The 16963-nt window shown below is 46.0% G+C and overlaps 1 pseudogene; it reads left to right on the top strand.

Annotated features, from left to right (window-relative positions):
• Positions 1–668: 668 nt before the first annotated feature.
• On the top strand, positions 669–11853 carry LOC122436504 (annotated as a pseudogene).
• Positions 11854–16963: the final 5110 nt, after the last annotated feature.

The following is a 16963-nucleotide window of genomic DNA, read 5'->3' as shown; positions in this document are numbered from 1 at the left end:
GTGGGTACCAAATGAATGGAAAAAACATTTATTGGTTAATTGGTTAATAAATGTAGACCAAACAAATGTTTGACCACTTTGTTATAAGTTTCTCTCAGATGATTGAAAAATCTTCATAAACATCATTTTCAATGACTACTCCATCTAACCATGTGGTTTGCCCAACACTTTTCCACAAAAGCTGCCCTGGAAGATGGTGAAGCTTGCACTCAAGCCAGTACATGGAGTTGATAACCAGAAATATTCTACAGCTACTTGGAAACACTGGAAAACAGATCAAATTGAAACATCCCCAGGAAAGTTTGGGGGCTGCTGTGTATGAACCAGAGTCTCAACCCAATAATCGTCTCTTAAGTTTGTGGTTAACAGCAAAGTCTCTGAAGCCAGACTACCTGAATGGAGATAAATATGAAAAAATGAGGGTGAGAGACTTGAGGATAAATCTTCATCCCTTGCTCTTCTTTCTATATCTGATCTCCATGACCTTTTGGAGGGCCCATCCAAGGTGTATCCTCCACAGTTAATTAACTCTGGAGGCTTAGGTCTGAGCTCTGCCTTCACCTTCACCCTCCCCCAGGTGGGCAGGGAGATCCTCCCAGACCAAGTTAGGTGCTCAGGAAGGGTCAGCCACAATCAGGAACAGTCAGCAACCCAGAACCCACTGCACCATGAGTGTCTCTGCACTGAGCCTCACCAGAGCCCTGGGCGGTGTCTCTGGGCTTCTGCAGGTGGTCTCTCTTCTCAGCCTGGTTCTACTTCTGCTCAAGGCGATACAGTTCTACATGCGCAGACAGTGGCTGCTCAAAGTATTTCAGCAGTTCCCTTCTCCTCCTTCCCACTGGCTCTGTGGGCACAGCTTGAAGGTAGGATGGAGCAGGATGGGGGAGTGGGAGCAAAGGGAGGGCCAGGGCTCTAGGGCATGGGCATAGTCAGTTAGTTCATGGGACAAAGCCTCGCTCTGTGACCAGCACTTGACCTCATGAAAGAGCCCAGCTAACCTCTCAGGTCTTGGCTACTCACCCTGTCCAGGGAGCTCACTCCTCCCGGGACCTGTGCTGGTATCCTCAGGTCTGTCAGACATTCTTCCTCAGGGAGATCTCAGGCTGTCCTGGAAGCCCTGCCTCTTGAGGACAATGGCTATTCCTTCCTGAGTCTCCCCACTCTCCAGGCTGAGCACCTTCAGCTGTCCTCCTAGAACAGGCTTCCAGATGCTTCCCTGCCCATTCCTCAATCCCACCCACCCTGCCTGGTCCTGAGCTTGCCTGGGAGCACAGATGTCAGTCTGATGGATCAGCCCTGTTGGTTCGCTGTGTGTGGAAACAACAGACAGGAATCTAAGATGGTGTCAGGTCACAGGAAATGAGGCTCACCTACTCGGTGGTGGTGAAATCAGGGGTAGGACAAAACCAGCTCGATTTGCTTGAGGCTGAGGGATTTTTCAAGGCTGATGATTTCAATGCAAAAACTAGTAGCTGAATTGCATGAGCGAGATTTCCAGGATGGTGCCAGGTAAGGAGTACTGGCATTTGAGTTGCAACATTAAACAGAATCTGTTTACCTCTCAGCTCCCATCCTCCAAACCCCTGGACTGTGAGCTCTATGGGGCTGAGGATATGATCCCCATCCTGTTCCCTAGTACCCAGCACAGAGCCTGACACAAAGGAATGCTTGGCCCAGGGTGTGTGGAGTGACAGAAAGGAGCTGCTTGCTTGCTGGTGAGGGACAGTGCCTACCAGGTAGCTCTGTTAGCCCTGATCGGAGAGGATGGCACAGGACAAGGTGAGGGGCCACATGGAGAGGGGCTCATTAATGGTGGTGGGCTGAACAAATCTCAGGAGGTAGGGCATTGCAGGGAGCTGAAGCTTCTATTTCTCAAAGAATGAGGCCAAGCAATGTTCAGCAGAGTAGAGCCAAAGACAGAGGAAATAATATCAACTCCAGAGAGGTAACCAAAACTCAGTTTGTTCATGCATGTTGTTGTACTAAAGACTTCCCACTTATTTATTGATTCAAGGTAATTGTTACCTTTTGATTGATGCAGTTGTCACCTTTCTGATCTAGGACTTGATATAAGGAACAACCGAAATTTCCTCCAACGACTTTCTCGTCATACTAACGGTCATTGGATGATATGTAGTTTCAGTGAGTAGATGGTTTCTATTTACATAACTAATATTCCTCAGGGTGTTGAATCATCTCTCAACTGCTGCTGATCTAAGAGATATTGCAGCCAAATTTGTCTTACTCTTCTAATATGGTCTGAGATTTCCATTTATTCAATACCTCCGTTACTGGCTAAGTTAGGAATGCCACATGTAATTAGGTTGAAGCTAGTCTTTCAGACCAGATGACACGGGACAAAGTGACAGACAGGGGCAGTGAAGCACATGGGCTCTGGTGCTAAGTCACCTAGATTCGCATCTTACCTCTGTCACACACTTTAAACACCCACCCTACACCTCAGTTTCCTCATCTGTAATACAGGATGACGATGATACTTACAGTATTTAAGTGAAGTACTATACAAGCTTAGAATGGTGCCTGGCACAGACCAAAGGCCACAGTTATACTCACTCTAATTTGTATGAATTTAAAATAACATTAATTCCTGTGAAGGACAAACATTTTGGAGGTTCAACAAACTCACTGCATTAAAAAGGGATATAGGGGTGAAATCCAACAATATGAAAAGGGGAACTAACAACTTTGTGATTCAAATAGCCCCAAACTGCTCCATCTTTCCTCATGTTCTCCATCCTATCTCAGATGTACCTGCATGCCAACAGAGCCCATACACCGGACAATTGCATTATCAGATGGCATTATTACTTGTCCACCTACTCACCTTGTGCCTCTCTTTGGGGAAATTCCTTTGTGGCTACAGTTCCCAGAAGCCACCAGGAGAGGACATTCCACGGAAGCCCTGCCTATACCAGCCTGGAGGCCAGATGGCACTGGGTTTTTGCCAGCAGGGTCGACACCACGGCCACCATGGGCACCATGGCCTCTATGAGAGTCTCAACTGGCTCTGGACAGACATGCTCAAGACAGATGGCAGCCCCAGCCAGGTGACAGGTGGGCTCATAGACCAGTGGGCATCGGGATGACCCTGAGAGGAGAATGGACAGGTAGAACATACTTTGACTTCTTGCCCAGGGGCAGGATTTGGGTAGCTGACTGGTAATAAGAAAGGAAGCATGCTCCTGTGTAGAAATACGACGTCCTCACCCTTGCCAGGTCCCCTACTAGCCAGTCCAGAGGAGATCCAAGAAAACTAGGTAATACAGTTGGGGAGGAAATGGGTTCCCACTGATCAGTCCCTGCACAGGACTAATAAAGCAGGGTAGCCCCAGTGAAGGACAAGATCTGGGAGAACAGAGAAGCCCCCATAATGCACTCAAGCAGGACGTGTCTCAGTTTAGGGCAAGATTGTCAGCCCCCACTAGAATAGGAGCTCCTTGGTGGCAAGGATTTTGTCATTCACTGCTGAATCTCGAGCTCCTAGGATGGCAATTGACCCAAAGTACTCAACACATAGGTATCAAATAAATGAATAACTGAGTGCATCTAACCACCTACTCATTCATGTACTTGACATTCACTGTGGTGGAAACATTATGGGATGTCTGCCCAGCTCACTTGCTCTGAGATCTCATCCTTCACAGAGGGTAGGCCTTTGAAGGCCTATTCACCCCCAGCCACAGTTGATTGTAGCAAGTGAACACCTTGGCCATGATATTAGAATCAGAGTCTTGGAATAGGATTCAACAGGTCCCCTCAGGCTTAATGGTGGCAAAATGGGGAAATGTGCCAACCCCAGAAGGGTAGACATTCCCTTCTCCCCTGCCCAGACCCAGCTGTGCAAGGAGAGAGACTGTGTCTGTTGATTCATGACTGTATCACCAACACCTATAAAGTGTTTGGTTCAAGGTAGAGGCTCCATAGACACTTGCAGAGGGATGGTTGCATGGATGTAAAGAGAGAAAGAATGGGAGATGCAGTCCTGGCAGCCCTCCAGTCCCTGGTTCTCCCCTTCCACACCCTGGCTTCCCCTGCCCTTGGGCTCTGTGAGACATCCCTGAGCCCTAGCTTTATTTTTGGCTTCCCTCTTTCTTGCATTTGTTCTGATTCTATCTGACACTTGCAACCAGAATTTTGTATTAAAACTCACTCATCACTCCTACATGCACTCATTCCTTCTTCATGAACTTATTGTTCATTGAAACTTTGAAAAGTGAGGCATAATCCCTATGAATATGCTCTATGCTAGCTCTGAAAACACAGGAATGACAGATATTAAAGGGAAGTTTGTCAACATGCCACCCATCAAGTTGCGTCTATGGCCGTACCACACTGAACATGCCTGATCTCATCTGATCTCAGAAGCTAAGCAGAGTCGGGCCTGATTAGCACTTGGATGGGAGGACGTTGAGTTGAAATGTGACAATGTAGTCACCCAAGGGTCCTTGGGAACCCTGGAGAGGGACATCTTGGGGTCAGCAGGTTTGGGTTTAAATGGAGCTCACGTGGGTATATATTCTTTACATGGGTTTCCTCATTCTTCAGTGAGACAGAATCAGGTAATAATCTCTCCCTTATATAGGTTTGCCTTGAATATTACATATTGGGTTGGCCAAAAATTTCCTTTGGGGTTTTCTCTACCATCTTATGGAAAACCCGAATGAACTTTTCAGCCAACCCTATACTTGTAATAGGGCTTTGCAGGTGACGCTAGTGGTAAAGAACCTGCCTGCCAGTGCAATAGATAGAAGAGACATGGGTTCATTTCCTGGGTCAGGAAAATCCCCTGGAGGAGTGCATGACAACCCACTTCAGTTTTCTTACCTGGAGAATCCTGTTGACAGAGAAACCGGCAGACTCCAGTCCATAAGGTCACAGACAGTCAGACGTGACTGAAGCGACTTAGCACACATACATGCATACTTGTAATAGCGTGTAAATGCTCAGTTGCTTAGTCATGTCTGACTCTTTGGACTGTAGCTCACCAGGTTCCTCTGCCCATGGAATTTCCAGGCAAGAATTCTGGAGTGGGTTGCCATTTCCTTCTCCAGGGGATCTTCCCAACCCAGGGATGGAACCCACATCCCTAGCATCTCTTGCATTCACTGGTGGATTCTTTACCTCTAGTGCCACCTGGGAAACCCTGATAGTGTATAAGGCCGGCCACAAAGTACCACTAACTGGATGACTGAAACAAAATAATTTAGCTTCTCACAGTTCTAGAGACAGGAGCTGACAATCAAGTTGGCTTATTTCTTCAGCAGGTGCAGGAAGCACCTGTTCCAGGACTCTCTCCTGGTAAAGATGGTAAATCATATCTTTTCCATAGGTCTCTTTACTTCATCTTGTTTCTCTGAATGTCTGTCTCTGTGTCTGCATTTTCCCTGTTATACAAAGACATCAGTCACATTGGATTTGGGTGTACCTAATGACCTCACTTAAACTTAATTTGTTGTTATTCAGTCGCTCAGTCGTGTCCGACTCTTTGTGATCCCATAGACTGCAGTATGCCAGGCTTCCCTGTTCTTCATTATCTCCTGGAGTTTGCTCAGACTCATGTCCATTGAGTCAGTGATGCCATCCAACCATCTTATCCTCTGTTTCCCTCTTTTCCTCTTGCCCTCAGTCTTTCCTGGGGTCAGGGTCTTTTCCAATAAGTCAATTCTTCACATCAAGTGGCCAAAGTATTAGAGCTCAGCTTCAGCATCAGTCCTTCCAATGAATATTCAAGGTTGATTTCCTTTAGGATTGACTGGTTTGATCTCCTTGCTGTCCAAAGGACTCTCAACAGTCTTCTCCAGTGCAGTTAACCAGTACACCATGGAATCCATTGTTAAACACTTATCAAGCACCTACTATGTTTAAGATTCTAAAGGCAGTTCTGGGTAAGGGCCTATAAAGGATCCAACTGGAAGCCAGGATTGGGCCTTAGGCCAAGTCACTACAAGAGAGCAGGTCTTAATGACTGAGGCTGGATGCATGAGACAAGTGCTCGGGCCTGGTGCACTGGGAAGACCCAGAGGAATCGGGTGGAGAGGGAGGTGGGAGGGGGGATCGGGATGGGGAATACATGTAAATCCATGGCTGATTCATGTCAATGTATGGCAAAAACCACTACAATATTGTAAAGCAATTAGCCTCCAACTAATAAAAATAAATGAAAAAAAAAAAAAGAGAGAGAGCAGGAATCCAGATCAGATCCCAGCTTCTCAGAAGCAGTTCCAAAGTCCTAAATAGCTGCTGATAGATCCAGAACTATTTCCGTATTTTTGTCCTGTCGCCAGCACTGCTCCCATCACTGATCCTAAAGGGAACACTTTACTGATTGATCTTGCCCTCTGTTATGGTTCTCAAAGGAAAAGGAGCTACAAGAGCTACTGAAAAGGGTAGAGGAATTCCCCTGTGCCTATCCTCGCTGGATGTAGGGGGCGATGTTCACCTTGTTGTCTATGACCCTGACTACATGAAGGTGGTCCTGTGGAGATCTGGCGACTACAAAACATGATCCCAGCTGAAGTCTCTTTTCCATCTGTGTACATCCTCCTGGGTCTGAAATTCCAGAAGAGACTGGTAGTTCAGTCATCAATACCCGAACTCATTACCATCCAAACACCCAGGCCACATTCCAGTATAAGAACAACATTGTTCATTTACTCTAAACTTGAAACAGCTGGTTGAGACTGCGTATTTTCCTTCTTTCTCCCTTAACCCTATTGAGATACTGTTTATGTAAATAGTCCCAGATCTAAAAGACAATTTTTTATCTACTCTGACTTGCATTTGCCTATCCTGGGTCATGGGATGGCTATACCATTGTATATTGCAGGAAAATCACAGGTTTCTGTCTTACTCTGTGGCACTAAACAGAGCCTATATTTCTTGCCCATTCACTGTGATAGTTTGGCTGGTGTTCTGCTGCTGGAACACTGAATCTGCCTTCCTAGACCCACAGTGATGATCAGGATATAGAGAGTCAGTGATGGGAGGCAAGTGGAAGGTGGCTTGAGACAGACTGCCATCTGACAAGCATCAGGAAGGGAAGGCAACCAGTGGTCTGGAACACAGCTACTCTGGGGGCTGCCTGCCTTGTTTGGTCTAGTCCACTTTCCTGTTATGCTTTCCTTACCTTTCAGACCCTAAGCCTGAAGATAACTACAGATTCTTGGTCCCCTGAATTGGTAAGTACATCTAAACTAGTATTCTGATACATTCCCAGTTAGGTTTACCAAGAGTTGACTTTCTGACTCACAGAGAACAACAAGTGCCAAGCACCCTGTCATCATCCTCATCTCTGAATCAAGCTTCATTTCTCTTCTTCCAATAAAACCCTCATCCTTCGTAATGGTGCGGAGAAGTTCAGCCTCTTCCACATTGCTTCTCAGTCCTTTCCAATGTTTGCAGCCTGACTTCTAGATAAGTCCTTTATGGCCTGCCCCCCTACTTTTATCGACCTCTATCTCACTGCTGTCATAATCAAATCCTATGGACAGACATATTGGAAATTCACATTCCTGAAATATACTATATATATTATATTCTATATATACAAATAGAAAATATGGCCTTTTCTACCTTTGTCCATGATGTGCCTTCTCCTGACACCCTTGGTTTCCCAGTTGTACCCAGTTGCTCCTCTGATCCACACTCCCTGACTCCCATACACACCCATCTGTGGTTCAGGGACAGGTTTGCTGCTGTTGGAGGGGCAGACGTGGTCCCAGCACCGGCGGATGCTGACCCCAGCCTTCCATTATGACATCCTGAAGCCCTACCTGGGTCTCGTGGCCGACTCTGTCCGAGGGATGCTGGTGAGTTCATCCCTGGTCACCTGAACGTGCTCACATCCAACACAGCTGGCAAAGTCCGCTCTCGGATACTTGTGTCCTTACACATCAATCAGACACAGCCTCCCAGAATGATACATTCATAACTTAATATGAGACAGCCCTCTCCAAACCTGGGTTGGACAGAGGAGCATGCAGGCACCAGCTTGGATCCACAATTTGCTCCTCAACAAGGGAAAACAGAGCCTTGGTGTATTCAGGGTCTACTCTTCTCCCATCTCCACATCTTCAACACAGTGGAATAGAGCAGGAGTCATGCCCCTCGAAAGCAACCCAAGTGTTGCCCCTGGCTGGTTTGGGCAATGACAGTTTCAGGGGTAGGGTAGACATCCCAGGATGCCACTCAGGTGGGCTCTGGCATGGGGCCCAGGAGTTCTGCATGGAGTTGAGCTCTTCATGGGAGAAAATGGGACAAAGTCTACAGTCACAGAGCTGAGTCCTATTGCATGACCACCAATTAGGATTTTGATTTCTCACCAACTGGTCTCAGCTAACGCTTAATGAATGAAAGGAAAGGAAGTCTTTGATGTCCCTTTCTTGGAGGCACTAGTACTGTACTCTTATTCTCTATCTTGCCTTGAGAGATTTGCTTACCAGTCTTGGACATCACCTGATTAGGTCCAATATCAGGACACAAAATATTCCCCCTATGTCTCCTGAGAAATGATGCATTTTGGCCTTCAAAAAGTTGTTTATTATTATAATTTATAAAATTCAGAACTAATTCAGAATATTATGAGAGAATATGACTAATTCTATAACAAAAATTCTGAGAAAATAAGCATCACTTTACATACCCCTGTGTGTTACAGCCCCCAGTTGCTAAAACATAATGACTTAGAAACTGAGGAAATCTCATCTGACAGTGTAGAGACAGAAAGAAAGCCTGGCCTTGGCAGCACAGGCCTTCTGGGGGAGTAGAGCAGGGTCCATGTCACCCTCCCTCCACAGGACAAGTGGGAGGACTTCGTCAGCCAGGACTCATGTCTGGAGATCCTTGGAGACATCTCCTTGATGACCCTGGACACCATTATGAAGTGCGCCTGCAGCCACCAGGGCAGCATCAGGAATGACAGGTCAGTAACAGCCTTTCAAGAGCAGGGTCCTGTTCTCATCAGCTGGGGAAGACTTACCTGAGAGGCAGGAAGAGCAGCAGGGATGCTTATCAGCACAAAAAGTAACATTCTGCAGAGAGACATGGACCACAGTCACGTCCCTGATCACAACAAAGGGAGAAGCCTGGGCCCTCAGGACACTTGTAAATACTGAGGGTTTCAGAGGCTAAGGCAGAAATGGCAATGCCTCCGCTCTGCCTGTCCCCACTGACTGAGGAATCCTCCACCCAGAGACCCACTCCCTCTCCAGGTCAGAAGCTCCCTCAAATCCAGTCTCTTCTGCACCCTCTCCCTTTCAGGAACTCCCAGTCCTACATCCAGGCCATCAGGGACCTCAACAATCTGTTTTTTTCCTGAGTGAGGAATGCTTTCTACCAGAATGACCTCATCTACAGGCTGACCCCTGAAGGCCGCTGGAACCACCAGGCCTGCCAGCTCGCCCATCAACACACAGGTTCTCCTCCTTCTCGTGGGCTGCTCCCCCACATTCATCAGGCTCATGTGAAAGGGCCTGACCTTGACCTTTCAGGCAGAGTCCAGACTCCTGCCTTCTCTTCAGGAACTGGCACACATGCACCTGTTGCAGGGACTGGGAACCCCGAGGTCAGGGTGTCAGGTGTTGTGTAGGGATTTACAGGAGTCACCAGGCTGCTGATCACTGAGTGAGACCCCTCCCAGCAGCATTCAGGCAGAGTCTCCACGGGCTGTGTTACTGTGGGAATTGCTGCCTGGAGTAGATGACGCTGGAGCCCTCAATCCTTACGTGCTCACCCAGTCCCACCCACCTCATCCACCTGGCACCCAGATTGGGCTTGAGGGGCAGATGGGGCTATGGTGGGTGCTGCATCTGGGCCCCCAGAATCCTCAGTTCTGGCTGGGAACCACTGTTCTGAGACAGACGCAGTGATCAAGGAGAGGAAGGCTCACCTGCAGAAGGAGGGAGAGCTGGGGAAGGAGAGGAGGAGGAGGCACTTGGACTTCCTGGACATCCTCCTCTTTGCCAGAGTGAGTGTGAGCAGGAGAGGCCTGAGCCTTTGAGCGGATGCACACAGGAAGGGCAGAACCTGCACTCTGGCCCTGCCTCCACAGATGGAGAATGGGAGCAGCTTGTCTGACAAGGACCTCTGTGCCGAGGTGAACACGTTCATGTTTGGGGGTCATGACACCACAGCCAGTGGCATCTCCTGGATCTTCTATGCTCTAGCCTCCCACCCTGGGCATCAGCAGAGGTGTCGGGAAGAGATCCAGAGCCTCCTGGGGGGTGGCACCTCCATCACCTGGTGAGTGTTCAGGAGATGGAAGAACCCTGTCCCACCTGAGCTAGAGAGAATCCCTGGTTGTCCTGTCCTGTCTGCTCTCAGATGGGCTTCCTTTCAGGAGCAACCTGGACCAGATGCCCTACACCACCATGTGCATCAAGGAGGCCATGAGACTCTATCCACCAGTGCCAATCATTAGCAGAAGTCTTAGAAAGCCCATCACCTTCCCTGATGGACGCTCCTTACCTGCAGGTATGGACTTCACCTCACCACTCACCTAAGCACTCTGTAGGAGTTGTAGACTCCTACAGCACGTTGTAGACCAGAAATCTACATGTGCTTTCTCAGTTGTGGGATGACATGACTACTGTATCTACCTTAAGGTAATTATTTACTCTGTAGTTAGGATAAGGTGTGTGAAATGCTTGACACAGAACTTGAACACAGCAAAAGCTCAATGGGCAAATGCTCGCTCCTGAATGTGGTCTTGTAATAGAGCTTAAAATTCTAATTCCTTGAGATGCGAAGGCTTCAGAGAAAAGCAGACAGAAGCAGGGGGAGGCGTGGTTCTTCCATATGGTGTCTAAGTAAAAGAGGGAGCTCAGAAACTCCACTGCCATGGGTCAGATGGTTCAGTCTCTGAGGAGCCCTCTGATGGATGGCAGAGAACAGCTGATGATGAGGTCTGAGAGCCCTGCCATGGCTGGAGGCCACCCACTGGCTCACTTCACAGTGGGTCTGAATCCCAGCACTGTTTCCTCCTAGTTGTGGGATCGTAGACCCAACCCTTAACCTCTCTGAGGCTCAGGTGCTTCATCTGCACCTGAGGTTATGAGTGCCTTCCTTGAGGGCTATGTGAGAATTAGTTAATTCACACTCCCCAAGGGTCAGGATGGCACTTGATAAATGTGAGTTGTCTTATGATTTGGTCCCAAAGGTAAGTCTCTAATTCTTTTTTCTCTTTTTAACTTTTTATTTTATTTTGGAGTTTAGCTGATTGACAATGTTGTGATAATTTCAGGTTGATAGCAAATAGACTCAAACATACACATATATGCATCCATTCTCCCCGAAACTCCCATCCCATGAAGGCTGCCATGTAACATTGAACAGAGATCCCTGTATAAGCCTTTTTTAACATGGTTACCTCCTCCTAATCCATGCTCATGTGCTTTGTCATGCCCAGTCCACCTGTCTTGCAAGAGCATCATTTCATTCAGAGTGATGGAGGGTGGTTCTCATGGTGGCTCCCAGGATTTTTGTGCTGACACCTGCCCTCTGCTACATGGGGACCATCAGGCTTTTCTCTCTCCCTTACCCACAGGAATCAAAGTTGCCCTCTCCTTTTATGGACTTCACCACAACCCAAAGGTGTGGCCGAACCCAGAGGTACAATGGCCATGGAAGAAGGGGATGGGATGCTCTCTCCACACCAACCCCTCCTCCTGCTTCTGCTTTGAGATTCTTGTCCCCTGGTGGATTGGGGCAAGATGTTTGATCCCACCTGTCCTGGTCCTGATGCTCTCTCTGCAGGTGTTTGACCCATCTCGGTTTGCACCGGGTTCTAATCAACACAGACATGCTTTCCTGCCCTTTTCAGGAGGATCCAGGTGAGGCCTCTGTACTTGGGACAGAGGGTGTCATTGGGTGCCACTCAATGTGTGTGACTGTCTACATTTACATGTGGTGCATGTAGTTATGCCTTTTATGTTGGTGAGTTGGGATAGAAGTGTGTGTCCTCTATTCAAAAGACAAATGGCTATTAGGGCAGACCACAGACTACCCACAGCTCTTTCTCAATGGCTGGCAACATTTTAATGTTGTTTAAAAGTTTAGTGGTTTGTAATGTTTTCTTCACTGTAAGATGATGACTCTACAAAATGAGAATTACTCACTAAATGTTAAATTTCATGTCATCCATTTCGATTGTCAAAATTTAAAGGGTGGATTTTTTTTATCTTACATCTTCTCAGTCACACCTTTTCTACTTACATCACCATTCTCCATCATGTTGAATCTTGAGTAGTTTGCATGTTTCCATTTTCACATGCCCTACCTGTTTTAACTATTGAAGCCAGACACTGGAAAAGTTATGGCAGCCTTTCAAGAAAGTTTGATACCAATGTGTGTCACTTTGTTTTCTGGTCTGTCCAAAAGACGTCTTGACAGCACACTAACGTCTGAAACACATGACAGTTTCCCCAGTTGTCAAAACTTTTCCTGTGATCTGGGATTATTTTTCATGATACTATACTTTGAGTCCAATAGTCCAAGCCGGCAAAAGTATAGAAAGGAGACAGTCAAGTGCTTTTGAGAGAAAAATCCACTAATTTGAATAGGACACATGCATTTTAAAAGTTCCTGGCATGTAAAATATACAGCATACTTGAAAGAGCTGTGAGCTAGGCAAAAGCACTCTCTATCAGCTGCTGGGAAAATCCTCCCAGGCTGCTAGAATCCTCCCTGAAATACTAGCTTCCATAAACTTAGAGTTCTTAGTAGAAACAAGTTTCTTTCTGAATCTACAATTCTGTGAAATTTTCAGTTAGTGAATCAACCTTCCCAGAACAGGTTTGAGTCAAACTGTCTTCCAGAATTTTCTCTAGGATTTGGTTTGTGCCAGGATCGAGTCCTTCCTTGTAGACATATCTACATGTCCTGTGACTGCCATTCAAGGACAAGAAGTACTAGGTAGCTCAATTCCTAGGTCAGAATTAATATTTACTTTTACTCCATCTTTAAAAGATTCAATTAACTTTATTTAAATACAAAACTATTGAGACTGTCTCTGTGTGTTGGGAATCCTGGGCTAGGAGTTGAGGACACTGAGACAGAAGACTTTGTCCCTGACTTCAAGAGCTCACCATCAAGAAACAAATACTCTCGCAATTCCCTGGTGGTCTCATGGTTAGAACTCTGTGTTTTTACTGCAGAGGGCCCAGATTCAATCCTTGGTCAGGGAACTAAAACCCCACGAGCCACATGGCATGGTCAAAAAAAAAAAAAAAAAAACCCACCTCTATTCAAGACAGATGTCATTCCTTCTTTCTTTCTTTCACTCAATCACTCATTCATTCATTCATTGAGCAGACTGTGGAAGGTTCCATGTTCCTGGCACCATCCTGGGACAGGACACAAGTGATGTGTCCTTGGGTTAACACTAATGGCATTTGGGGTCCAGGGAAGAAGAGTGTGGTCAGCAGAGGGATGAGGACAGGTGTTCACTGGATTGAACCTTGAGCCTGTGGCTGAAGGAGGTGTGGGGAAGGGATCTTAAGAGGAGCTGAGTGAAGAAGAGGAGCTGGACAGACCCCAGATAAGTGAGGAGCAATCCAGAGAGGGTTGTGATGCAGCTGAAGCACTGGGAATTTTCCTGCCTGTGATGGGGAACATAGCAGGCCTGGAGATGCTGTGGCTTTAGAAGAGGAAGAAGAAGCAGGGAGACTGAAAAGGACAGCTGAGGAGCCCAAGGGATGGTTAATGGGTCATTTCTGGATTAGAATGAGAAGGTTCCAGAGGCACATTGACTGAGGACCTGAGGGGACACAGGAGGCCAGATCATCAACTGGGAGGCAAATGGTCCAGCAGGTTCAGGGTCACTAACCTGTGACCTCTCCAGGAAACCTCCCTGTTGCCATTTAGACTTCCTTAGACAACAATCCTGTCTTGTCCTGTATGGAAATTCGGGTCCTTGTGTTTCCCCATACATGACAAGGACCTGAGATATGACCTACCCCACCCCCTACACTGCCCTGCCTTGCCTGAAACCAGAAACTGCCTGTGGGCCAGTGAACAAAGTTCTAATTCACATTTCCTGATTCACTAGACTTGACTCTGTGACTTAGGAGTGCTGACCCTCACCAACAGGATTTTCTAGTGAGAGAAGAAGTAGGAGTTAGGAGTCCTTAGAGAGATGGGCTTTGTCAAAGGTCACAGGGAGAGGGTGGACCAAGGTTTGGCTGGCAAGTTTAGTGTGACTAGTAAGAAAGGGATCAGGGCTTGGCCACAAGGAAGACAGCTCTGAATATCCTGTTTCTGGTCAGTGGCCAATGCCTACCCAGCTCAGAACAGGATTTGAGACCACTTCTCATTTCATTTTCCCTCCTGGGCCCAGGAACTGCATCGGGAAGCAGTTTGCGATGAATGAGATGAAGGTGGCTGTGGCCCTGACCTTGCTTCGCCTTGAGCTGTCACCGGATCCCTCCAGGGTTCCCTGCCTTATGCCAGGAATTGTGCTGAAGTCCAAGAATGGGATCCACCTGCAACTCAGGAGTCTCACTTAAGATCTGCAAGGACAAGGACAAGCTGTGAGGGACTCTTTCCTGCCATCTTATCTTCGTATTGCTCTCCTCTGCCTGCCTCTCTGCTGACTTCCCTCTTTCCACCTGCTTGGCTGCCAGTTCATTTCAACTGTCTCCTGCCCATCAGACTCTCTCACCCATTCTCAGGCTTCTTACTTCTTTTTTTATCCCCTTCTCCTACTCACCTGTATCTCTGACTGTCCATCTAACTCTTCATTACCTGCCCTACTCCAGCCTGTATGCCCTCTCCCTGTTTTTTTTTCTTTCTGCCTGTCTGCCCTGTATTAGTTTCTTCTTCCTACTACAAGAATTTACCAGGAATCTAGTGACATACAACAACACAAAATCATAATCTGATAGTTTAGGAGATCACAAATCTGAGGTTGATTTAACTTAGGCACAACCAAGGTGTTGAGGAACTCAAGGGAGAATCTCTCTTTGTGCATTCTCAGCTTCTAGAAGTTTGCTCTTTGGCTCTTCAGTGAGTGGATTAAGCTCCCCAAGATTATGAAGGGAACCTCCTTTTCTTGAATTCAGTGGGTTGTAAATGTTAACTATATCTTCAAAATCTTCACAACAACAGCTTTGGTTTAATTGATTACCTGCACCTACAGCCTATTCAAGTTGACACATAAAAGCAGACAATACATCCCACCCCTTCCACCCGGCATTCCTATATATCCCTTTAAACCATACTTAATCTGCAAATAAAGTCATACTTCTGCCAACAATCCTGTGTATAACTGAAAGATGCTTCACTCTTTCCCCTCAAGACAAAGGAAAGTCATTGGTTGGTGGTCACTCTTCTCCCTGATATCCTGGAATTTAATGCTGTGTGGTTAACTGTTATTAATACATCTCATGTTATATGTGAAGGGAATGAGGAAAGGAAGAAAAAAAAAACTGATACAAGTGTGTACACACAGTCATATTCATAACAAAATAAGGAAGAAATACTCATAATAATTACTGCCCTCATTTCTGTAACTGGTCACATGGTCAAGAAAGTGAAAGTGTTAGTTACTCAGTCGTGTTCAACTGCTTATGACCCCAAGGACTGTAGCCCCCCAGGCTTCCCTGTCTATGGAATTCTCCAGGCAAGAATACTGGAGTGGGTAGCCATTCCCTTCTCCAGAGAATCTTCCTGACCCAGGGATTGAACCCAGGTCTCCTGTGTTGCAAGCAGATTCTCTCTCTCTTTTTTTTTTTTTTTGCAAGCAGATTCTTTACATGTGGTCATAACTATATTATAACTACCTTCTTCCACCACCCTCTCCATGTTGTTTTTGCCCTCAGAAAGCACATCAGCTGGTCATGGTTCTTCACCTGGTGAGATGACTTAAAGGTTTATTCTTTAAAGAGCTGGACCATAACTAGCCTGCCTGAATTGCATTGTGGCATTTTTCTATTTACATTAATGAGCAGGCACGATATTGGGTTGGCCAATAAGTTCATTCAGATTTTTCCATTAAATGGAATGGAAAAACCCTAATGAACTTTTTGGGCAACCCAATAGTTTCAAAGGGTCACCCAAAATATCACCTCTATTCTGGACATACTCCTCTTTACCTTCATTAGTAAGGAACCTACCAATTTCACTTCAGTATTCAGTATCAATCCAGTACAGAAACTGCCTTTGGTACAAAGGCACTAGGAGCCTAAAGTGGCCAGATGACAGTCTTAATTTCAATTCAGTGTTACCATTGTTGTGTTTCTGAATGGAAGCCTCTCTCCTTTTAGAACTAAGACATCTAGGCTAACAGAACATTAGGTTGCAGGGACAAGAAGCAAACATTTTGCTAATACAATCACTTCACACTATAGTAATTATGAAAGGCACCACTTCTATTTCCATCCCTTGATTCCTGGACATGTGAATCTTGGCAATGGAAGAGACAGCATTATTTTCATAGCAGCATGACTCACAGTTGCTAAGACGTAGAAGCAACCTACGTCCATTACAGATGAATGGATAAAGATGTTCTGTATATACATTGAAATATTACTCAGACATGAAAAGAATGAAAGAACACAATTTGTGGTAACATGGATCAACCTAGAGATAATCATAGTAAATGAAGGAAGTCAGACAGAGAAAGCAAGTATTATATGATATAACTTATATGTGGAATCAAAAAACCCAATACAAATGAACTTGCTTACAAAACAGAAATGGACTCACAGACATAGAAATAAACATATGGCTACCAAGGAGAAAGAGAGAAAGGAATAAATTAGGAGTATGGGATTAATAGATATACACTACTATATATAAAGTAGACAAATAATAATAATTTACTGTATAGCACAGGGAACTTTATTCAATATCTTCTGATAATCAATAATGGAGAAGAATCTGAAAAGGAATATATATATATATATATATATATACACACATATATCTGAATCATTTTGCTGTACAC

This window comes from Cervus canadensis, unplaced genomic scaffold (assembly GCF_019320065.1).
Source record: "Cervus canadensis isolate Bull #8, Minnesota unplaced genomic scaffold, ASM1932006v1 Scaffold_024, whole genome shotgun sequence".
Classification (NCBI taxonomy): Eukaryota; Metazoa; Chordata; class Mammalia; order Artiodactyla; family Cervidae; genus Cervus; species Cervus canadensis.
This window is presented reverse-complemented; position numbering and strand designations above follow the sequence as displayed.